Source organism: Dama dama, chromosome 30 (assembly GCF_033118175.1).
Source record: "Dama dama isolate Ldn47 chromosome 30, ASM3311817v1, whole genome shotgun sequence".
Taxonomy (NCBI): domain Eukaryota; kingdom Metazoa; phylum Chordata; class Mammalia; order Artiodactyla; family Cervidae; genus Dama; species Dama dama.
In genome coordinates, this window is record NC_083710.1 from 59779911 (window position 1) to 59804046 (window position 24136).

The window sequence follows — 24136 nt, forward strand, 5'->3', positions numbered from 1 at the left end:
ATCCCTGGTTGGGAAACTTAAGATTCCACATGCCCAGAAGTGTGGCAAAACAATAAAACACATTTTAAAAAAGTGTAAATAAATTTTGTCTTATAATGGTAGTAGAATATTTTCATATGTAGGTGAGGTCGGTAGTACTGGTGGGTGTATACATATTTAAGATGAAAAAATTTAAACTGATCATTTTTCTTTCAGAATATTGAAAACGTGGATGTAGTCTTAAAGAATAATCATGTTGTTATTCTTAAAATGTTTGCATAAAGCAAATAATTGTACAGTGCCTGTAGTGTCACTGCACACTTAAATGTAGGTAACAAATATCTGCTGAGTAAAGGGATCATGAAAGAAAAATTAATTCAACATCTTTTATCGTGTTCACAGTGAATTCACTTTCATCCGTACAGATCCTTAAAGGGACTTTTTAAACACTTATCATCACAGTGTTAATCAGTGATAACTTTTATAATAAAAAATAGATAGTATTTTGCCAATACATTTGTCAGGTTTTTGTCAGTCTTGGCAGAGTAGCATATGAAAAATAGATCTCACTACTATATTTAATCTAGAGGGAAGATGGGATATAAACTATTACAAAATTGACTTCTAGTTACTTATAAAACACATACTAACTTAATGAAATTTTAATATCTATTTCCTTTGGTAATAGGATCCCGACACCCCTGCCCCTTTCAGTTAGGGGTTATGTTTGGGGGGAGGCAGTGTAATAACTGAAAGTCATCTTTTTTTTTTTTTTAAAAAACATCTTTTAATCTTTGAAAACCTGTATGTGAGCATAGTTCCATCACGTATCCTGTGAGTGTTTCTGATGCCCCAACCTTAATTTTGGGGCAGTTCTTCTGGAGAGTTTATTGGATCTCTTTCTATATTCTAAAAGTATTTCTATGTGACAGTGGAAAGTTCAAAAAGAGCCAACAAAATCGGAAGTAGCAAACTGGTTTCCCCCCACCCCAGCATTTATAGTATACAATAACGCCAAAAAATTGATGCTTTTGAACTGTGGTGTTGGAGAAGACTCTTGAGAGTCCCTTGGACTGCAAGGAGATCCAACCAGTCCATCCTGAAGGAGATCAGTCCTGGGTGTTCACTGGGAGGACTGATGCTGAAGCTGAAACTCCAGTACTTTGGCCATCTCATTCAAAGAGTTGACTCATTGGAAAAGACCCTGATGCTGGGAGGGATTGGGGGCAGGAGGAGAAGGGGACGATAGAGGATGAGATGGCTGGATGGCATCACCGACTCAATGGACATGAGTTTGAGTAATCTCGGGAGTTGGTGATGGACAGGGAGGCCTGGTGTGCTGTGATTCATGGGGTCACAAAGAGTCAGACATGGCAGCGACTGAACTGAACTGAACTGATAAGTTATCTTAAATACCAATATTTAATATGTCCAATGTTGATATTAGTATGCCATAAAAAAAGATATTTTACTAAATACATCAGAAGAGGTAGTTATTATCCATAATTAATTTACAGTATTAAAATGTTTAATGAAATACATTTTTGTAATTTTTGACTTTAATATCACAGATATGTACTGACGTACATCATAAAAACCCAGTAAAAAGTAAAGTATATAGAAAAAAAGATCCAGCATTCTTCAATTTAATGTATCTTCAAATAAGTTGATAATATGCAAGATTTTCTACTAAAAGTAATAAATAAAATCTAAAAACTTAAAAAAACCCTATGATTTTATGTTCACAATGAAAAGTTAAATCAATAGTAGTTTGAAGAAGGCAATATAAATAAATAAAGTTATAGACAGTTGTGTTACAGCAGTAAGGAAATAAAAAACAAACACAGCAGAAACCTCTAGAAAATACTGATCTTAAATAAACATTGACACCGTCAGATACAAGGCACCATGCCATAGCAAAAATAATAATAAAAATTCCAGGTGAATATTACTAGGTAATGACTCATATCCAAAACTTTGAAAATGTAATGTCATAACTGTGTTAAGTGGAATGAGAAAATACATTTTAATTCATTCTATGAAACTTGGTGATTTTTGAGATTTGTGTTTATCAGTGTACCCTCAAAGAATTTCAATAATAGTTTGCCATTTTAAAATAGCCTTACTATCTTTTAAAAGCTATGTTGATTATATTTTAAATTATATTGTGCTAAACAAGTCAAGGATTTTTCTGCTTTTCATAAATAAATTGATCTTGGTATAGCAGAATATTCCCAAAGTATATTTGAACTTGATATCTTAATAGACATGCATGCAAAAATTGTGTTTATTGGCATTACTATGCATATTTTAGAGTCACAGTACACCACTGAGTTGGTGTTAAACTTCTTTACCACTGCCCTACCTGGAAAGTACAGAATAGACCTTAGCAAATACTAATATCAGCAAGTGAATTTATGTATAATAATTTAATAAATACTCTTTTAAGTAGTATTAGATATTATGTAATAGTCAACAAAATATCTATTAGGATTTTATTAGCTTTTTTTAACAAATGGAGAAAATGAGACCTAGACATTATACAACTTACCTACATTGTTGTGTAACCAAGTTTAAGACCCAGATTTTTATTCTCTGAGTTCTATCCTGATTGCTAGATTGTACTGACTTGTGGAAGTATGTGGTAATCAGTATTGCCATTTTAGAAAACTATAGATCAAAAGGAAAAAAAATGGCATTCTAAAGCCTTTTTGCTGGAGTTAAGATTATTCTTAATGAGTAGAGGAAGGAAAGCATAGGCTCAGTAAACTGAAGTGTAGATTTTAAGTGTAGAGCATTTCTCAATGGAAGACTTGATATCGATTACAAAAAAAAAAAAAGTATTTGGTTTTCTAGGCCAACTAGAGGTCTCAGAAAGAAAACCTTGGAATCATATTTTAGGTAAACAGTGAGAAATGGTTCTAATCTATAAAATTTTGAGTGACCTTGCACTATCTCTCTTTGAGTCATATGATCCCACGTGAGCCCTGATGGCAAAGTTGAGGGAACCTGAACAACTGCAGCTTGAGTCCAAGTTAAAGCAAATGAAGAATTTAAAAATCGTTAATCGGCTGGTTATTTCAAAAATTTGGTTACATTAAACTAAGAAAAGTTCTGCTTTAAACTCAAAAACCTTATCTTCATTATATATCAAAAGTTGGGGACTCCTTTATGACTGTTGGGAAAAAAATATATATCTTAATGTTGATGGAAATGGGGCTGTGATCGGAAAACATTGTTTCTGAGATAGATTTTTGTCAAGAATGACAAGTGAATCAGATTTTGCTTGAAGTGATCGATGAAATCCTAGTGATACAGTAAATAGTAAATACTAGTATGGTATCTTTATTCTATATTGTATTTATTGTTAGATTTATCCTGGAATCATTATACATATGTCCATATATATATATATATACATATATATATATTCACATATGTATCATGTCTACAGTATTTATCTGTTTCAATAAATATATTTTAATCCATATATATTTTATATATTCTATATGTAATATGCATTCAGGTATATATTTTTCCTAGAAATCTTGCAATCAGATATAAAAAGTAATGATTAAAATGTCTATATGAAAATGAAAGTGTTATGAAAACCATCAAAACATCTAAACATGCTCATATTACAGGATAAATAATTCATCTTTCACACATACATTACTTATTTTAAATTAATATTTATTTTATTATTTTCCTGGAAATTTATTTTCAAGTTAAGTTGAGTTTTCCTCCTCTGTAGTATTCCTCAGCAGTATAGCAAAGAGCTTGCCTTGGATTAAGAACAAAATAATATGGACAGTATTCTGATTTGTGGATGAACTAGTTTGAGACAAAAGTAGTATTCTAGCATTTACTAATTTGTGGTGAAGATTCTGCTAACACATCAATGTTTGTGTCTCTTAAGATGAGAAATTAGGAGAATATTCATACAAAACAGTTTAAGATATATTAAAAAATCTACATAGTAAATTTGATACTGAAGTTACTTGATTTATAAAATGAAAAATAGTAAGGAAAATTGTTATTTAGATTTGAACCTACTAGAGAACCTAGTTTCAAGTAGAGTGCTTACCAAGTCTCATTTGTCTGTTTTTTTTTTTTTTTTGCTTTATGTTTGAAATTTAAGGATTTAACAGAGTTTTCCTAAACTGGGTAGGAGAAAGAGGGAGAGAGAAGGAAAATGTTTATTGTAATAGCTAAATTACTAAAATAAGACAAAGGTCAGTGTTTTTTAGATTACTATTAATTTTGTGGTGAAGTTTCTGCTAACACATCAGTGTTTCTTTCTCTTAAGTTGAGAAATTTGGCTTCTTTGATGGCTCAGTCAGTAAAGAATCCGCCTGCTATGCAGGAGACCCGGGTTTGCTCCCTGATTGGAGAAGTTCCCCTGTAGAAGGAAATGGCAACCCACTCTAGTATTCTTGCCCGGAAAAAACCATGAACAGAGGAGTCTGGCAGGCTACAATCCATGGGGTCACAAAGGGTCAGACACGACTCAGCAACTAAACCACCACGTTAATTTTGTTAGCTAAGCAAATTCCAAAATACACAGCACTGAGTTAAATTACAGCACATTCGGTCATGGAACATGAGAAATTTTGTTTTGATCAAACAGTATGAGAATTTCTATTAAATAATAAAAATATTTTTCAAAAATAATATATATTTGATGAACCATTTAATTTTTTATGGTTTCCCCAATTTTTTGTTTCTTTAATTGATTTACCTTTATTATTATTATTCTATGTTTTTGAAAAGTGTAGTGAAGTGAAAGTCGCTCAGTCGTGTCCGACTCTTTGCGACCCCAAGGGCTATACAGTCCATGGAATTCTCCAGGCCAGAATGCTGGAGTGAGTAGCTGTTCCCTTCTCCAGGGGATCTTCCCAACCCAGGGATCAAACCCAGGTCTCCCACATTGTGAGCAGATTCTTTACCAGCTGAGTCACCAGGGTTGAAAGTGAATCTTTTGTAGTTAAAGACTGAGATCATAGTTTTCAAACTTACTTCTGAAAATATGACTTTCAAGTTAAAAATTCGTCTCCAGCTGTCTCCTGTATGTTTTTATAAAGTAGTTTAGTTTAGGGACTTCCCTGGTGACTCAGTGGTAAAGAATCTGCCTGCCAATGCAGGAGACTCAAAAGACATGGGTTCAATCTCTGGGTTGGGAAGATCTCCTGGAGAAGGGAATGGCAACCTGTTCTAGTATACTTGCCTGTAGAATCCTGGGGAGAGAGCACATTTGGGCTGGATGAAGCACTTTCACAGCAGCACTTTTTAGTAACTTTTTGTGCAAAGATGGGCACAGTAAAGGACAGAAATGGTATGGACCTAACAGAAGCAGAAGATATTAAGAAGAGGTGACAAGAACACACAGAAACTATACAAAAAAGATCTTCATGACCCAGATAACCATAATGGTGTGATCACTCATCTAGAGCCAGACATCCTGGAATGCAAAGTTAAGTGGGACTTAGGAAGCATCACTATCAACAAAGCTCGTGGAGATGATGGAATCCTAGTTGAGCTATTTCAAATCCTAAGATTATGCAGTGAAAGTGCTGCTCTCAATATGCCAGCAAATTTGGAAAACTCAGCAGTGGCCACAGGACTGGAAAAGCTCAGTTTTCATTCCAATCCCAAAGAAAGACAATGCCAAAGAATGCTCAAACTACTGCACAGTTGCACTCATCTCACATGCTAGCAAAGTAATGCTCAAAATTCTCCAAGCCAGGGTTCAACAGTACATGAACCAATAACTTCCAGATGTTCAAGCTGGACTTAGAAAAGGCAGAGGAAACAGAGATCAAATTGCCAACATCCTTTGGATCATTGAAAAAGCAAAGAGTTCCCAAAAAACATCTACATCTGCTTTATTGACTATGTCAAAGCCTTTGACTGTGTGGACCACAACAAACTCTGGAAAATTCTGAAAGAGATGGGAAAACCAGACCACCTGACCTGCCTCCTGAGAAGTCTGTATGCAGGCTAAGCAGCAACAGTTAGAACTGGATGTGGAACAACAGACTGGTTCCAAATCGGAAAAGGAGTATGAAGTCCATATACTGCCACCCTGCTTATTTAACTTATATGCAGAGTACATCGTGTGAAATGCTGGGCTGGATGAAGCACAAGCTGGAATCAAGATTGCCGGGAGAAATATCAATAACCTCTGATATGCAGATGACACCACATTTATGGCAGAAAGTGAAGAACTAAAGAGCCTCTTGATGAACGTGAAAGAGGAGAGTGAAAAAGTTGGCTTAAAACTCAACATTCAGAGCTAAGATCATGACATCTGGTCCCATTGCTTCATGGCATATAGATGGGAAACAATGGAAACAGTGACAGACTTTTAGTCTTTTGGGCTCCAAAATCTCTGCAGATGGTGACAGCAGTCTTGAAATTAAAAGATGCTTGATCCTTGGAAGAATCTAGCTATGAGCAACCTAGGCAGCGTATTGAAAAGCAGAAACATTATTTTGCCAACAAATGTCCATCTAGTCAACACTTTGGTTTTTCCAGTAGTCATGTGTGGATGTGAGAGTTGGACTATAAAAAAAGCTGAGTGCCAAATTGATGCTTTTGAACTGTGTTGTTGGAGAAGACTCTTGAGAGTCCCTTGGACTGCAAGAAGATCCAACCAATCCATCCTAAAGGAAATCAGTCCTGAATATTCATTGGAAGGACTGATGTTGAAGCTGACTCATTGGAAAAGACCCTGATGCTGGGAAGGGTTGATGGCAGGAGAAGAAGAGGACAACAGCGGATTAGATGGTTGGATGGTTTCATTGCCTCTGGAGATGAGTTTGAGTAAACTCTGGGAGTTGGTGATGGACAGGGAAGTTTGGCATGCTGCAGTACACGGGGTCTCAAAGAGTTGGCCACGACTGAGCAACTAAAATGAACTGAGCTGGAATTCCATCACCTCCATGAGCTTTGTTTGTAGTGATTCTTACTAAGTCCCACTTGACTTTGTACTCCATGATGTCTGGTGCTAGGTGAGTAATCAAACCATAGTGGTTATCTGGGTCATGAAGATCTTTTTTGTATAGTTCTTCTGTGTATTCTTGCCATCTCTTCTTAATATCTTCTTTTTCTGTTAGGCCCATACCATTTCTGTCCTTTATTGTGACCATCTTTGCATGAAATATTCCCTTGGTATCTCTGATTTTCTTGAAGAGATCTCTACTCTTTCCCATTCTATTGTCTTCCTCTGTTTCTTCACGTTGTTCACTTAGGACGGCTGTCATATCTCCTTGCTGTTCTTTGGACCTCTGCATTCAGAAGGGTGTATTTTTCCTTTTCTCCTTTACTTTTTGCTTCTATTGTTTTCTCAGCTATTTGTAATGCCTCCTCAGACAACCATTTTGCCTTTTTTTTTTTTTTTTCTGGAGAAGCTTTTGATCACAACTTCCTATACAATGTTACAAAGCTCCATCCTTATTTCTTCAGGAGCTCTGTCTGTCAGATCTAATCCCTTGAATCTATTTGTCACTTCCACAGTATAATCGTAAGGGGTTTATTTAGGTCATACCTGAATGACCTAGTTATTTTTCCCTACTTTCTTCAATTTAAATCTGAATTTTGCAATAAGGAGTTCATGATCTGAGCCACAGTCAGCTCCCAGTCTTGTTTTTGCTGACTGTATAGAGCTTCTCCATCTTGGCTGCAAAGAATATAATCAGTCTGATTTTGGTTTTGACCTTCTGGTAATGTCCATGTTTAGAGATGTCTAAGAAAATGCATTCTATGTGACTACTAGTATGATAAAGAAATTAGGTTAGATTATTTCAGACTTAATTTAATTACTGTCTTACTCTGAATTTTCCCCATGCAGTAAACCTTCCCTTCCCAGATTTCAGTTCCTCCCAGTAGATTTAGAAAAGAAAACTAACATGAGACCTACCAAGTTGAGTCCTGCTTCTCTTTTTGAACCAATAGAATTCCTTCCCTTTCACATGTGAATAATTATTCAAAATTATTTGAAATATTTCAAAATCAGTAGTGTTTAATATTCATGAATTAATACAGGAATGAATTTAGGAAATGATTTAGGTCAGTGATTGCCAATAACTTCAATGTAGATCATTGACACTATGTGTCTTATAAATATATATATACACACACATATTCATAATATTTTCACAATTTTTGCAGTTTTTGCAGGCCACAGATTTCAAGATACACTATTGCCTTAAAAAATTTTTGTGGTGAATTAGTAGATGCAAATATGTTAATAAAATATGTGAATTTACACACATATTTAGGGTATACTGAACAATGGGATAAGTACCAGGGCTTTATTTCTCAGAATTACGAACTTTGTATCCTCAGATTTTTTATAGGTCAAGAAAAAAGTTCTGATTGTAGAATATTGGCTTTTAAAAAATAATGCTTTCTTTAATAGGTAGGTAAAATTGAAAGCAAGTGTTTTGGAAATTGGGCAACTTCTTTTTACTTCTAGTTTTGTGCTGTTTGAATTTTTTTATGCTTTGTTCTTAAGGCCATAATTGGCGTGAAAAGTTAAGATCTGAGAAAATTTCTGGTGGTATCGTTTTCATTTCTGACATTTTGTAGTTAAGTGATATAAATGATGTAAAATTCAGGGGAAGATGTCTTTGTCATGGTTCCAAGGCTGTGGAACTCTCTGTTCCTGCAGTTCTAAGGCTTAATATAAGAGCATTTAGGAAGAAATTCAAAAGAGAGTTATTCATTGGTATTTTGCATCTACTAAGCCAAGCTAATTCTTATTTTGGCTTAGACTTTGCCTATATAAAGACAGGATTTACAGATCTAATTTATGTGGAAGTAAAATACATATCCATTTACAATGATATGTGTGTATATATATATACACACACACATATATATGTACATATCATATGTATATGTTTATATATAATAAAGTAAGATGTTTCAATATTTATACATTTCTAGTATAACACATTCAAATTTACAAAATATGATGCTCATTTAACTGGGATTGATAGAGTCTAGACTTTTAAATTGAAGGTGTATTTTCTTCTCTTAGATGTTCTTATTAGTATCAATGGATTCATATGGACCATGCTGATTAATAAGCAAAGCAAACAGTTGAGAAGATGATTAATACAATTATTTTCACTTCTCTACTGAATTTGGATAAACTTCTATTATTTTTCACATTTATTTTGTTCAAAAACCAGTACAGAAATGTAATATATTAAAAATTTCAAAGAGTAGTCATTTATTTTTGCTTAAACTAACAATGATCTCAGTAAACAAATACAAAAAGAAAACATGCCTCTTATCCTGCTTTAAGAGGCAGTATAATGGCTGTGGGTTCCAGAAATAGATAGATGTCCAAGTGCAAATCCCAGCTTCACTGTTTACTAGATTTGAAGATTTGACTTTGATACTTATAGCTCATTTTTAATGCCTCAGTATCCTACACAGTAAAAGCAGGGATCTACCTCACAGGGATGAGGTTAGGAGTAAATAAGTTCATTTCTACAAAGCGTTTGCAAAAAGCTATACCCAAAATAAGCATTCAATGAATATTAATGTTTATTACATTATTCATCTTTAAGGAGAATATACATTCATTCATTTATATACTCTGCAAATATAAATTAAGCTTCAGTTATGTAAGCATATTATTTGATATTGAGAGTATAAAGGCAGTTCAGTCTAGGTTCTTATTTTCCTAGTAAACTTTATCTGAATTCACTATAAATATACATGAATGTATATAAAGAAGCTGTAAGTATTTGAAGCCCCTTCATGAATTACTTTGGGACTTCCCTAGTGGCTCAGATGGTAAAGCATCTGCCTACAATGCAGGAGACCCAGGTTCGATCCCTGGGTTGGGAAGATCCTTGGAGAAGGAAATGGCAGCCCACTCCAGTACTCTTGCCTGGAAAATCCCATGGACAGAGGAGCCTGGTAGGCTACAGTCCATGGGGTTGCAAAGAGTTGGACACAACTGAGCAACTTCACTTCACTTCATGAATTACAGCCTTATCATGGTGAAGGGGCTTGCATAACTCAATGAAGCTATGAGCCATGCCATGCAGTGCCATCCTGTCTTGATGGGTCTAGAAGAGTTCTAACAAAACATGACCCATGAAAGAAGAATTAGCAAACCACTGCAGTATTCTTGCTAAAAGAACCCCATAAGCACTAGAAAAAGAAAAAAAGACATGACATCAGAAGATGAGCCCCCCCAGGTCAGAAGGTTTCCAGTATGCTACTGGGAAGAGTGGAGGGTGATTACAAATAGCTCAAGAAAAGAATGAAGTTTCTGGACCAAAGCAGAAACAATGTTCAGTTGTGGATGTGTCTAATAGCAAAAGTAAAATCAATACCATAAAGAACAGTACTGCACAGGAACCTGGAATGTTAGGTGAATGTATCAAGGTAAGTTGGATGTGATCAAGCAGGAGATGACAAGATTGAACATCAACATCTTAGCAATCAGTGAACTAAAATGGCAATGGAACAATTTAATTCAGATGACCATTGTATCTATATTACTGTGGGTAAGAATCCCTTAGAAGAATCCCTTAGAAGAAAGAGTATCCCTCATAATCTGAGTCTGAAATGCAGTACTTGGGTGCAATCTCAAAAATGACGGAATGATTTAAGTTCGTTTCAAGGCAAACCTTTCAGCATCATGGTAATCCAAGTCTAATCCAGAGCCCCAACCTCTGATGCCAAAGAAGCTGAAGTTGAATAGTTCTATGAAGACCTACAAGACCTTCTAGAACTAATACCAAAGGGGGGAGAAAACAAAAAAAAAGATGTCCTTTTCATCATAGGGGATTGGAATGCAAAATCAGGAAGTCAAAAGATACCTGGAGTAACAGACAAGTTTGGCATTGGTGTACAAAATGAAGCAGGGCAAAGGTTAACAGAGTTTTGTCAAGAGAACACACTGGTCATAACAATCACCCTTTCCCCACAATACGAGAGACATCTGTGTACATGGACATCATTAAATGGTGAATACCAAAGTCAGATTGATTGTATTCTTTGCAGCCAAAGATAGAGAACCTCTGTATAGTCAGCAATAACGAGACCCAGAGCTGAATGTGGCTTAGATCATGAGCTCTTCATTGCTTCAACTGAAGAACATAGGGAAAACCACTTGGCCATTCAGTTATGACCTAAATCAAATCTCCTAGGATTATACAATAGAGGTGACAAATAGTTTCAAGGGATTAAATCTAGTAAATAGAGTGCCTAAAGAACTATGGATGAAGTTTTATAACACGTACAGGAGATAGTGACCAAAACCATCCCAAAGAAGAAGACATGCAAAAGGCAAAGTTATTGTCTGACGACACTAAAAGTAACTGAGGAATGAAGAGAATCTAAAGACAAAGGAGAAAGGAAAAGGTATACGTGACTGAATGCAGAGTCCCAGGTAGTGTGGTGAGATAAGAAGGACTTCTTCAATTAACATTGCAAAGAAACAGAGGAAAACAGTATGATAAGAAAGACTAGAGGTCTCTTTAAGAAAATTGGAGATATCAAGGGAATATGTCATGCAAGGATCAGCACCATAAAGGACAGAAACAGCAAGAATCTAACAGAAGCAGAATATACTAAGAAGAGGTAGCAAGAATACTACACAGAAGAACTCTAGAAGAAAGGTCTTAATGACTCAGATAACCAGGATGATGTGGTCACTCACCTGAAGCCTGATATATTGGAATATTACTCAGCCATTAAATAGAATTCATTTGAATCAGTTCTAATGAGGTGGATGAAACTGGAGCCCATTATACAGAGTGAAGTAAGCCAGAAAGATAAAGACCAATACAGTATACTAACACATATATATGGAATTTAAAAAGATGGTAACAATAACCCTGTATTCAAAACAGAAAAAGAGACACAGATGTACAGAACAGACATTTAGAGTCTGTGGGAGAAGGCAAGGATGGGATGTTCTGAGAGAACGGCATTGAAACAAGTATACTATCAAGGGTGAAACAGATCACCAGCCCAGGTTGGATGCATGAGACAAGTGCTCAGGGCTGGTGCACTGGGAAGACCCAGAGGGATGGGATGGAGAGGGAGGTGGGAGGGGGGATCAGGATGGGGAATACATGTAAATCCATGGCTGATTCATGTCATTGTATGGCAAAAACCACTACAATATTGTAAAGTAATTAGCCTCCAACTAATAAAAACAAATGAAATAAAATTTAAAAAATAAAAAATAAAATGACTTAAGATAAAAAAAAATAAAAAAGATATATTGGATTGTGAGTCAAGTGGGCCTTAGGAAGCATTACTGCAAACGGAGTTCATGGAGTTGATGGAATTCCAGTTGAGCTATTTAAAATCCTAAAAGTTGATGCCATTAAAGTGCTGCACTCAATAGGTCAGCAAATTTGGAAAACTCAGCTATGGCCACAGAACTGGAAAAGGTCAATTTTCACTCCAGTCGCAAAGAAAGGCAATGCCAAAGAATCTTCAAACTACCATACAATTGCAGTCGTTTCACATGCTATCATGGCAATGCTCAAAATCCTTCAAGCTAAGCTTCAACAATATATGTGAACTGAGAACTTCCAGATTTATAAGCTGGATTTAGAAAAGGCAGAGGAACCAGAGACCAAATTGCCTTGGATCATAGAAAAAGCAAGATAATTGTAAAATAAAAATCTATTTTTGCTTCATTGACTACACTAAATGCTTCGACAGTGTCTATTAGAGGAAAAAAAAAAAAAAAAAAACTGGAAAATTCTTAAAGAGAATTCTTAAAGAGAATATCAGAAAATTCTTTAAGAGACTACTAGACCACCTTACCTCTTCTGAGAAAAATGTATGCAGATCAAGAAGCAACAATTAGAACTGGACATGGAACCACTGACTGGTTCCAAATTTTTCAAGGAGTGTGTCAAGGCTGTATATTGTCATCTTGCTTATTTAACCTATATACAGAGTATATCATGTGGAATGCCAGGATGAATGAATCACAAGTTGAAATCAAGATTGCTGATAGAAATATCAACAACCTCAGATAGGGGAAAAGGTAGAAACAGTGACAAACTTTATTTTCTTGGGCTCCAAAATCACTGCAGACAATGATATCAGCCATGAATTTAAAAAACATTTGCTCATTGGAAAAAAAAGCTATGACAAACCTAGTTATTGTTGTTCGGTCACCCAGTCATGTCTGACTCTTTATGACCCCATAGACTGCAGCACGCCAGGCCTCCTTGTCTCTCACCATGTCCCAGAGTTTGCCCAAGTTCTTTTTCATTGTATTGGTGATACTTTCCAGCCCTCTAATCCTCTAATGCCCTCTTCTCCTGCCCTTGATCTTTCCCAGCATCAGGGACTTTTCCAGTGAGTCATCTGTTCACATTAAACAACCAAAATACTGGAGCTTCAGCTTCAGCATCAGTATTTCCAGTGAATATTCAGGGTTGATCTCCCTTAAGATTGACTGGTTTGATCTCCTTGCTGTCCAAAGGACGTTAAGGAGTCTTCTCCAACACCACAGTTCTAAGGCATCGATTCTTTAGGGCTCTGCCTTATTTATGGTCTAGTTCTCACAACCGTACTTGACCACTGGGAAGACCATAGCCTTGACTATATGGACCTTTGTCAGCAGTGTAATGTCTCTGCTTTTCAATACACTGCCTAGGTTTGTCATCACTTATTTGCAAAGAAGCAGTTGTCTTCTGATATCATGGCTGCGGTCATAGTGTGCAGTGATGTTTTTAGAGCCCAAGAAGAGAAAATCTGTCACTACTCCCATCTTTTCTCCTTCTATTTGCCATGCAGTAATGGGGCTAGGTGCCATGATCTTAGTTTTTTAGTACTTAATCTTAAGCCAGCTCTTTCATTCTCCTCCTTCACCCTCACCAAGAGGCTCTTTAGTTGCTCTAACGATGAACCTAGACAGCATATTAAAAAACAGAGATATCCCTTTGCCAATAAAAGTCTGTATAGTCAGAGCTGTGTTTTTTCCAGTAGTCATGTACAGTTGTGAGAGTTGGACCATAAGGAAGGCTGAGCTGAGCACCGAATAATTGATACTTTCTAATTGTGGTACTGGAGAAGACACTTTAGAGTCCTTTGGACTGCAAGGATATCAAACCAGCCAGTCTTAAAGGATATCAACCCTGAATATTCACTGAAAGAACAGATGCTGAACCTGAAGCTCCAATACTTTGACCATCTGATGCAAAGAGCCGACTCATTGGAAAAGACCCTGATGCTGGGAAAGATTGAAGGCAAAAGGAGAAGAGGGAAAGAGAGAATGAGATGGTTAGATAGCATCACTGTCTCATTGGGCATGGATTTGAGAAAACCTGGAGATATTGGAGAAAGAGGAAGCTGGCGTGTTGGCAGTCAATGGGGTGGCAGAGAGTTGGACACAACTTAGCACTGAACAACAATGAAGTATTTGAAGGTGCATGAAATAGCCAATATTAAAGTAACTGGATAACTTTTGGTTTGAGGAGTGGGGATGAAATGCATTGCACCTGAGGTTATCACTGCACCCGGGAGCTGAGACTAATGCTCTACGAGTCAGTGCCGTTACAGTGTCAGTACTGCTATTTCTGGGGAGCTTGTAACAACAAAACCCTTGAATAATTTCTTTTAACTATCCATTCTTTATTCCATCAAACTTCATGGTTTCAGAATGGAACATCTGATTGGCTGAGGTAATGAGCCTAAGCTTTCACAATCAAAGTATTAGGAATATACTATTATTTTCTACTTAATTAGAACAAATAGAAGTAAAACTAGTGTTTTCAAGATAGTGCTGGAGGTATAAATATAGAGATGTGGGTTCTTTTGTGAGCATCAAGAGTATATGAAATATTTCTAACTGGGGCAAAGATCATTTCCTATGAAGCAAGTCTTAAGCGTAATACATATATAGTTGTAGAAGTGGATTCAGAAGGTGTGCTATGCAAGAGAGAGTGGGTTATCAAAGCAAAATTTAAATGCAAACAATGCTGTATGCCTATAATTGAATATAGCTATTTTCACTGGATCCAGATGTGGAATGTGTGTGTGTGTGTGTGTGTGTGTGTGTGCTCATGCATACACTAAGGATGCAAGTATTTGTATGATGATGGTTGCACATGACATTTTAGTTAGCAAAACTAAAAAAAAAAAAAAAAAAAAAAAAACTTGTGTGTGCAGATAAAAGACAGACTTTATCCTAACCTTTTGAGAAGGTGTTAAAAATTTTATAGTTGACACACATCAAAAGAGTTAAGTTAGTAGCATCATTCAGTTAGTAAGTTGGAGAACAAATTTAAGCATAGAAGGATAGAGGAATAGTCCACGGAAGAAATGGCACGTCTATGAAAGATAACAAATGCAAAAAAATTAAAGAAAATTTTAGTAAAAAAAATATTTTCAGATTTGGTTCATATGACTTTCATAATCAGTATATGCTAGCCATTAGAAAATCAGAGGCATTCATAGGTTTGCGGTTTGGGAATCAACAGAATTGTGTCAATTAAGAAAGGAACAGAAAAGCATGTTTCCAGAGAATGTTCATTCTGGAAAATGTCGAGACTAGCTCAACAAGCAGGGTTTCTGAAAGCACGCGGCGAGAAAATGAGAAATGAGACACAAGAAATCAGAGAAAAGCAGTAATCAGGGGACCAACACCGCTCCAAGGTGAAGGTGCAGAAACTGAATCCAAGCCAGCTTTATTATACTTTCAGCCGTGAATGAAAGACTATGCGGGGAGTTAAGCTATAACTCATATGGCCTTCAGGGCCAAAGAACACAATGATCGTTAACCATTGAGTAATTAGGAAAAAGTAATCAATAGCAAATCAGTAACTAAGACTAATATTCTTATCTATAGATTTTCCACCAGATACGTAAAACAAGTGTCTCTGAGACACCAGTTGAGAAACAGGATCATACCTTGTTTTCAAGATTATGAACTGTTCCCTCTGGACTTGTTCTAAGAGTCTCATGCCATATAGCATCCCGTTTATCAATAATTATAAATTTCTCTTGCGGCCCTTGCCAGGGTCTGCTTTTCTTTTATTCTTCCTGTCTCCTACAGAAAATTTTGAGTTTAGATATTTATTGGCTAGAAAAGTTGCATATAGAGGCACAAAACGAAAAATAACTTCTTGCCCTAGAAAAATGCATGTTTATAAATCAGTGGCATGTGAGAGATCATTTAAATCCTCCTCCAGTTGACCGAACCCAGTGAATATCCCGCTGGCAAGTGAGCCCAAAGGAGGCTGTCCTCAAAGGTCAGCCTCCCTCCTGGGTTGGCTCCCTTGGCTCAATGCAGAGAACAGAAATGTTGAGAATGGCTTGTGACTGAGGACAAATGCAAATGGGCTTGCCCAGATACCAGCTTGCCATCCAGATGAGTTACTACCCGTACAATCACCAATTACCTCCTCTCTGAGGACACAATTTCAGAGTAATCCAAGGCTCTCCTTTTCCTCATTGTCTCCCATATCTGTGTACTAATTATCTATGATCACAGAACATCCAGACGCCAGACACTTCTTGTTATCCACAACAAACACTCATTTCCAGGAATCATAATCCTTCATCTGTGTTATTAATGTTATATCCTAGCTGGTCAGCCTGCAGACACTTAATTGCCAGTCAAGCAGTGTGTTTGTTCCTTCCCCTTCCCCTAGGGCAATTCAAATCATGTATCTTCCATTTAAAAGATCTCTCAGAGCTTTAACTCCTATCTAAAGTAAAAGCCAAAGTCCTCAGTTTGTTCATTTATTTATTTATCAGCTTATTTATTTTTGGTGGTCTATAAGCTGTCTACTTCTACAATACCAACCAGTACCTTTCTCCTCCTTGTTGTCTACAGTTCAGCCGCATTTGCTTTTTCTTTCTTTCCTCCAACTATTCTGATCTGTTTCTGCCTTAGTGTCTCTAAGCTTGCTGATTGCTTTCTTCTTGGCATTCTCTCCCTGTGTCCTTCCTTATAAGGGTCACTTCTCATCCAGCTGGTCTGTGTTCTAAATCTCTTTCTTGACACATTTCTTTAAATCCCCTTCCAAAACAATCTCATCCCATTCCACTTACTCTGTTTTCTTCACTCTGATTATTTTCTGCATAGCACATCATTATATGAAATAATATGTACTATATGTTTACTTGTTTAATGTATACTATACTCCGCATTGCTCACTGCTGAATATCAGAATTTACAACAATGTTTGAAACATAATAGGGACTTATTTAATATTTACCATGGTAAATGAATGCATGATAATCATCACAGATGCCTTACTGGAAGGCAGAGTGAAGCTGACCAGTGACTATTTGCTTGATGCTGTTTGATATTAAACATAAATAGAACACTATTTGAGTAGTTTTTTAATGAAATAGTAATTAGAGAGTAAGAGGAACAGAGGATGCACTTGTTTTGATCTTGCTCTCTTCCAAACCTGACCACTCATTTGCTCAATATATTGTGTGATGTGCCTACAGTCTGGCACTTAACACACTTAACTTGAATCGAGTCTTATCTATCTACTAGAATGACCTAAATAACAAATTATAACCAATAAATAAATGCATATAATGTGGTTATAACACATAATCTATATTTGTACCTGACAAGTTTCCTCTGAGTGGCTAAGATTGCATTTGAAAACAAAGAATTAAAAAAATTTACCTGAAATACTTTTACACTATGATCATACTAACTGCTTTGATGATCTATTAATTTATAGTTTAAAAGGGAGCACGGGATTAAGAATATAAAACGGAATGAGGCTTAGGGATGTAAAACGATGGAGGATACAGAGGTCACCAGGGTCTGTGACTTGCACTCTGTTTACTGCTGCCTGAAATGGATTTCCTACGTGTGTTCACTTGTGTTCAAGACGTTCTTGTGTCAGTTATCATCATGTAGCCACTGGAATGCTCCCTGGAGGGAGATGATATTTTCTAACCTTGATGTGTGGGCCTTCATAAGCAAGCAGAGGTGTCTGTTTAATGTGTAATATTTAGGACTAGAGTCAGTTCAAACTACTGATACCTCTATTTTCTAAAGACAGTAGTACACATTTTTGTTGCAGAGAATCGTTGAAAGTATGTTCTTGTGGAAGGAAGAAAATAAAAAAACTCCTAACCATGAAATAAGGTACTTTGAATGTGCATTTCAGAGCACTGCAGATAATGAGTTCAGATTGGAAAAGCTCTGAAGGTTCAGTGCACACAGCTAAGAGAAAGTGTCTGAACGTTTACAGGAATTAAGGAGAGTTATCAATACTTTCACCTTCTCCTATGAAGCAAAATATTCTCACCCCAAATTCTGTTTTCATATCTGATTTTGGTCTTGGAGTAGAAGTTATCTTCTAATTAATTGGGCACTGAACAGTCTTAATTTGCAGGTAACTATTAATACTTGTGACCTGAAACAAATAGACTGCCAGATATTTTTCCACTGAAGATGAGTATATCCAGGATCAGCAGAGAATGGTAGTTTGGGGCCAATAACCATGATGAGCCATGTGCAAGTCTCCCTATGGCAACAGAAGGAGAGCAGTTTTCTTGGGAGGTAGAGAAAGCTGTAAGTTCTGGTAAACAGTGTGTATTCTGATGCTCATGCTGTCTGACTCTTTGTGGTCCCTTGGACTGTAGCCCGCCAGACTCCTCTGTCCGTATCCTCCTCCGTCCATGGAATTCTTCCAGCAAGAATACTGAAGTACTGTAGTAGGTTGACATTTCCTCCGGAGGATCTTTCCCACTCAAGGATTGAACCACAGTCTCTTAGGTCTCCTGCATTGGTCAGTGGATTCTTTACAACTTGCACCACCTGGAGTCCATGGCTTTTCATTGGCTGTGTCTCAGCCCGGAAAGAAGAGTCTTTCTTTCCCTGTTGGACTTTTGAGTTCATTGAGGGTTCCCTGTTCTGGTCTCCCATGTCAAATTGAGGTTTCTGTTTATTAATGTTTTACATTTTCTTCTTTTGATCAAGTTCTCTCTGGGAAACCTTGCTGATTAGGTGTCAGGTGTTCTAGTTTCAGCTCCTTTCTCTCCTTCAAAAGGGAAGGACCTTCCTTAGGTGCAGTGTCTCACATCGGAGAAAAAGTGCACAGATTGAAAACCTGTTAAGATCACGTTCAGGTGACAAGGAGAGACAGGGAAGAGAACTTTCAGGCACTTTCTAACTAATGCTCAATATCGTAGACATTGGAAATCATCTGAATGTTTATGTTGTTATCAATGATTAGGAGAGAATCATCCAGCTAGTCTTGGGAAAGCTGTCTCACCCGATGTGACTAGTTTCCATTTGAGAAATATTTATTTTTCGGTTACCAGATGATATGCAGTTCTAGTTAGGGTTTATGCTTTTTTTAGTTGTGTCATGTGAATCCAAGTTTCTCTTTCTTAGAGTTGAGTGGCACAAGGTTTTGTTAGCTGTACTTGATAAGGGCTTTTTCAACAGGTTTGAAAAAAGTTCTTCTTGAGGGTTTTTTTTTTTTTTTCCAATAGATAAAATCTCCAGATTGTAAGGTATGAAGCTTAAGACCTTCATCTACTGAGGATACATTCTGAAAATATTGCTCTACCAAAACATGGTTATTTGTCTTATAAACAATTATGTCTTTGCAGTATTGGAGTATCTCTCATTTCGTTAGTGTGAGTCAAAAAAGCCGGTGCCATGTACATTGAGTATCTTCTGTCTCAAAGAATGAGTGTTTATAAGTTTAAAAAGTGTAGATTTGAGATTTAGAAGAATCAACAGCAATAATTTTGACCAACGTATTTGGAAGGCTTCTACAAAGTATTCCAAATGAGTCTTAATAGTGTCATTATTGCACTAGGCTAAAGCAGAAGATTTAGAATGGTTGGCACAGTGAAAGTGTTGTAAAACTGGCCAAACAGTGCAGATTGGTCGAAGCATCCTGGCCAGTGAAGTGGGTTCCTTGATCACTGTGGAGTTTAAGAGGAGTTCCCCAAGTAGGAATAATCTTTACCAATAGGACCTTAGCCACAGAAGAAGCAGTAGTCTATCCATAAGGGAAGGCTTCAGTCCAAGGTGAAAACACAGACCGTGACTAAAATATATTTGTGTCCATTAGACAAAGGAAGTTGGTAAATACATTTACCAGAACTTCAGTGGTCCATTAAGCATTTTAAATGACTGGAAGCAGTTTTCCCTGGTTGTGCTTCAGACAAGTGGACAAGTGACATAGGCGATATTTGCAGCCTTGATAAAGTTTCCCTACCAATCTTGATGTATGAAGGCTACCATTTTGTCAGTAGACTAATTATTTGATGCATGTACAAGTGGTTAAGAGTGGGAACTTTAGTCTCTGGTAAGACTGGGTTGTTATTTGGTCCAAACCAGAGCTTTCTCTGTCATACAGATAGTTGTTGAATTCCCAGTCTCGGTTTTCCTTTTCTGAGGCCAATCGTTGGGCTTCTTTAGCCAGTGTTTCTAAATGATTATTTGGGGAAATAGCCCTTTGGACCATAACAGAGGTTTGGCTACTGTTGATCCCTTTAAAAGTAGCATTCCTTGCAGAAATATTAGCAAGGTGATTACCCCTAGTTCTTGTAGAATCAAGTTTAGAATGCCCTTGAATCTTATTAATTGTAGCTAAAGCAGTTGTTAAAAGTATTGCCTCCAATAAATCCTGAACATTGGGGCCATTTTTAATTGTATTTCCCCTGGAAATAAGAAAGACCTGTTGCTTCCACAATATCCAAAATCATAAGCTACTCTGAAAGCATATTGACTATCAGTATGAATGTTGGTAATTTTGTTCTTGGCTAAACTATAAGCTCATATAAGAGTATATTTCAACCTGTTGTGATGAAGTAGTATTACATAGAGATGCTTTCTCAAAAACACCAAAAGGAGTTGTAATAGCATCCTCAGGACACTATTTACCATTGTCACTTTAAATAAGAAGTGTCATTCATTTTACAAAAGGCTTTTGTTAGTCATGAGGATCTGATGTCACCATGAAGGGATTTAGTGCTTCTCTAGATAGGAGATGCAGGGATTGAGATAATAAAATCTTTCCCTAAAAACATCCAACTAGCTAAAGACCCATCCAGCCAGATTCCCTGGAGCACAGAGTGCCTCACTCCACCTTGAACTCCCTCCAGGGTTGTTGAAGGTTAACAGCTATAGCAGCATAGGGTCTGGTCTCCATTGAGGCAGATGACAAATGCCATTATTGTTCTGTCGTTGGCAATGCTCTGGTTAAGTGCCAATTTGTAGTTGACAAGGAAGTGTTTGTACTGTCTCTAAGGTGAGGGGTGTACCTCATGCCATACAGTCCAGTTGCTGCTGTAACACCCTGGTTGATACTGGTCCTTGTGTTTCTGGATGAGTACCCAACAGCAGTCCTTTCCTTTTCACATACAAACAGGAAAAAAGGGACTCGACCATTGTGATGCCAGAGGGCAGGTGAATTAATCTGACTCTCCTTTAAGGCCTTGACATCTCTGTCATGTTGTTTTTTCCTATAAAATTGGGATGGGGTTATTATTGTTGAGTAAAGCATATAGAGATTTGCCCATAAGAGAGAAATTTGGAATCTCAGCAGTAACCAACTGGCCTGAGAAAATCTCACAGCTGTCACTTAGTTTTTGGGTTTTAGGACACCATGGAATCTGTCTGGATATAGGTGTAGCCCTTGTTCTGATATCTGATGCCCTAAATATTGAACCTCAGTTTGGGAAGATTATGTCATTTTCTTGGTGTCCTTATGTCCCTTTAAGGCTAAAAGCTTTAGCAACAGGATGCTGTCTTCCTGTGAGGAAGCTTGAGAAAGAGAGCAAAGAAGTAAATCATCCACATATTGCAACAAAGTAGAACCTCTAGGGACCTTCAGGTCATTCAGATCAACCTTCAGGATTTTCAAGAAATAAGGACTGACAGTACAACACTGAGGAATTACTGTTCAGGTGAATTTTTTTTCTTCCCAAGTGAAGGCAAAACGGCTATTGACTATCTTCATCAACTGGAATACTAAAGGATCTACTGCATAAATCAATTATAGGAGAGAATTTGCTCTCAGCAGGAATGGGTGTTAGTAACCCATGAGGGTTAGGAGCAACAAGGTATCCAGACACAGTGATATTGTTTATCACACTGAAGTACTGGGCAAACCTCCACCCTTGACCCTTAGGTTTTCTCACTGATATAATAGAGGTGTTTCAGGGCTAGTATAGGGGATCATGAGACCTGGGGGCTTCTTTTACGGGCTCTATGACTTTTAGGGCTTCTTGACTTACAGGATATTGGTTAATTTGGAGAAGAGGTTTGGAGGGGCCTATTTAAATTTTGCTGGGAGTTGACTGTGAATTTTTCCAACATCAGTTGGAGATTTTGCCCATAAGGAAAATGATAGCTGATTCAAAAGGGACAAATGAGCAGTGTTGCCAGAATCTGTTCTAGTACCATCAGAGATGGAACAAATGAAAAATGTCAGAGGGTCATTTAATTCACCTACTGGTTACTTTGATGACTGCTTTTAATGCTGAGAATTAGTTCCTTCTCTGAGGAGAAAGAAATTCCAATATGATAATTCTCTAAGAAGTCTCAGCCTAATAAATGTACAGGGGCAGAGGAACTAAGGAAAAAGAGTGAGTATATATCTCAAAGGGAGGGCCTAAACAAAAGGGACTAGATTGGAGGACAGGAACCTCTTGAGGATCATTAGAGATTGCCACTGTTGGAACTGTTTTAGAACTCCAGAGCAGGAGCTGTGTCATAGTAGCAGGGTTGAGCACTAAGAGTGTGGCTCCAGTGTCAATGAGGACTGGAAGAGATTCCTCCCCAATATGGAGAAAATTTTCCCCAAGTTGATCAGGAGGAAGGATTGGTCATTCCTTATAGTTCCTTATAACTCCATCATTAGGGAGGACTTTGGCAAGTCCAGCTAGAGAGCTGCTGCTGCTGCTGCTAAGTCGCTTCAGCCATGTCCGACTCTGTGCGACCCCATAGACGGCAGCCCACCAGGCTCCCCCGTCCCTGGGATTCTCCCGGAAAGAACAGTGGAGTGGGTTGCTATTTCCTTCTCTAATGAATGAAAGTGAAAAGTGAAAGTGAAGTCGCTCAGTTGTGTCTTCACGACTCCATGGACTGTAGCCTACCAGGCTCCTCTGTCCATGGGATTTTCCAGGCAAGAGTACTGGAGTGGGGTGCTATTGCCTTCTCCAAGCTAGAGAGCTGAAGGTGCCTAAAGCGCTAAAAGTTGTTAAGATATCCTTTCTAATGTTTCAGTTCTTTGCAATACTAGCAGAAAGGAGCTGGGATTTGGTTTTGTCTCAGAATCTTCATTTGCTAGGGCTTAAGATTAAGAAGTCTGGGACTTCTGTGGTAGCGCAGTGGATATGAATCTGCCTACTAATGCAGGATACACAGGTTCAACCCCTGGTCCAGGAAGATTCCACATGCCATGGAACAACTGAGCACATGCATCACATCTACTGAGCCCACACTCTAGAGCCTGAGAACCACAAGTCCTGAGACCCTGTGCCACAGACACTGAAGCCTGTGTGCCTAGAGCCTGTGCTCCACAAGAGAAGCCACTACAACGAGAAGCGCATGAACGACAAGTAGAGTGACCCCCGCTTGCTGCAACTAGAGAAAACCTGCATGCAGCAATGAAGACCCAGCACAGCCAAAAATAATAAAAAAAATTGGCACTTTGTGCATTTCAAAAAAAAAAAAAAAGATTAAGTAGTTTTATGGTCCTTCTGTAATCACAGGTGACTCATCTAGAGTGCAAGAGAACTGCTTTGCCTGATTACCTAAATGCAGACTAGCTTCCCATTCCATTCGGGTCCTTTTTACTAGAAGGGAAAGGTCCCAGTTCAACCCTATTAATAAAATCTACTAAAATAAATAAATCTACTCAAGTGGAATCAACATCTGAAGGAAAACTAGATTTTCCTTTACAAACAGTCTGAAGTTGATTGTAAAAATTATAAATAGGTTCATCAGATTTTTGTGTGCACACTTGAGTTCCATTCTAATCAACAAACTTTGGAAAAGCCTTAAGAACTGCTCAGTGAAATTGCCTAGCAGTTGCCTGAATGTGATTATATAATAAGTTAGTAGTCTTGTCTCCCAGGTGTAATTCTAGAGACCTTTCAGGACTTTACCAATTAGCAGTTTTCATCCAATGCTGGCCCTAGCCTTCCC

The 24136-nt window shown here is 37.4% G+C and overlaps 1 non-coding gene across 1 annotated transcript; it reads left to right on the forward strand.

Moving 5' to 3' along the window:
• Positions 1-9774: 9774 nt before the first annotated feature.
• TRNAC-ACA (transfer RNA cysteine (anticodon ACA)) lies at positions 9775-9846 on the forward strand. Its single transcript has one exon. It is a non-coding gene; the product is annotated as a tRNA-Cys (tRNA).
• Positions 9847-24136: the final 14290 nt, after the last annotated feature.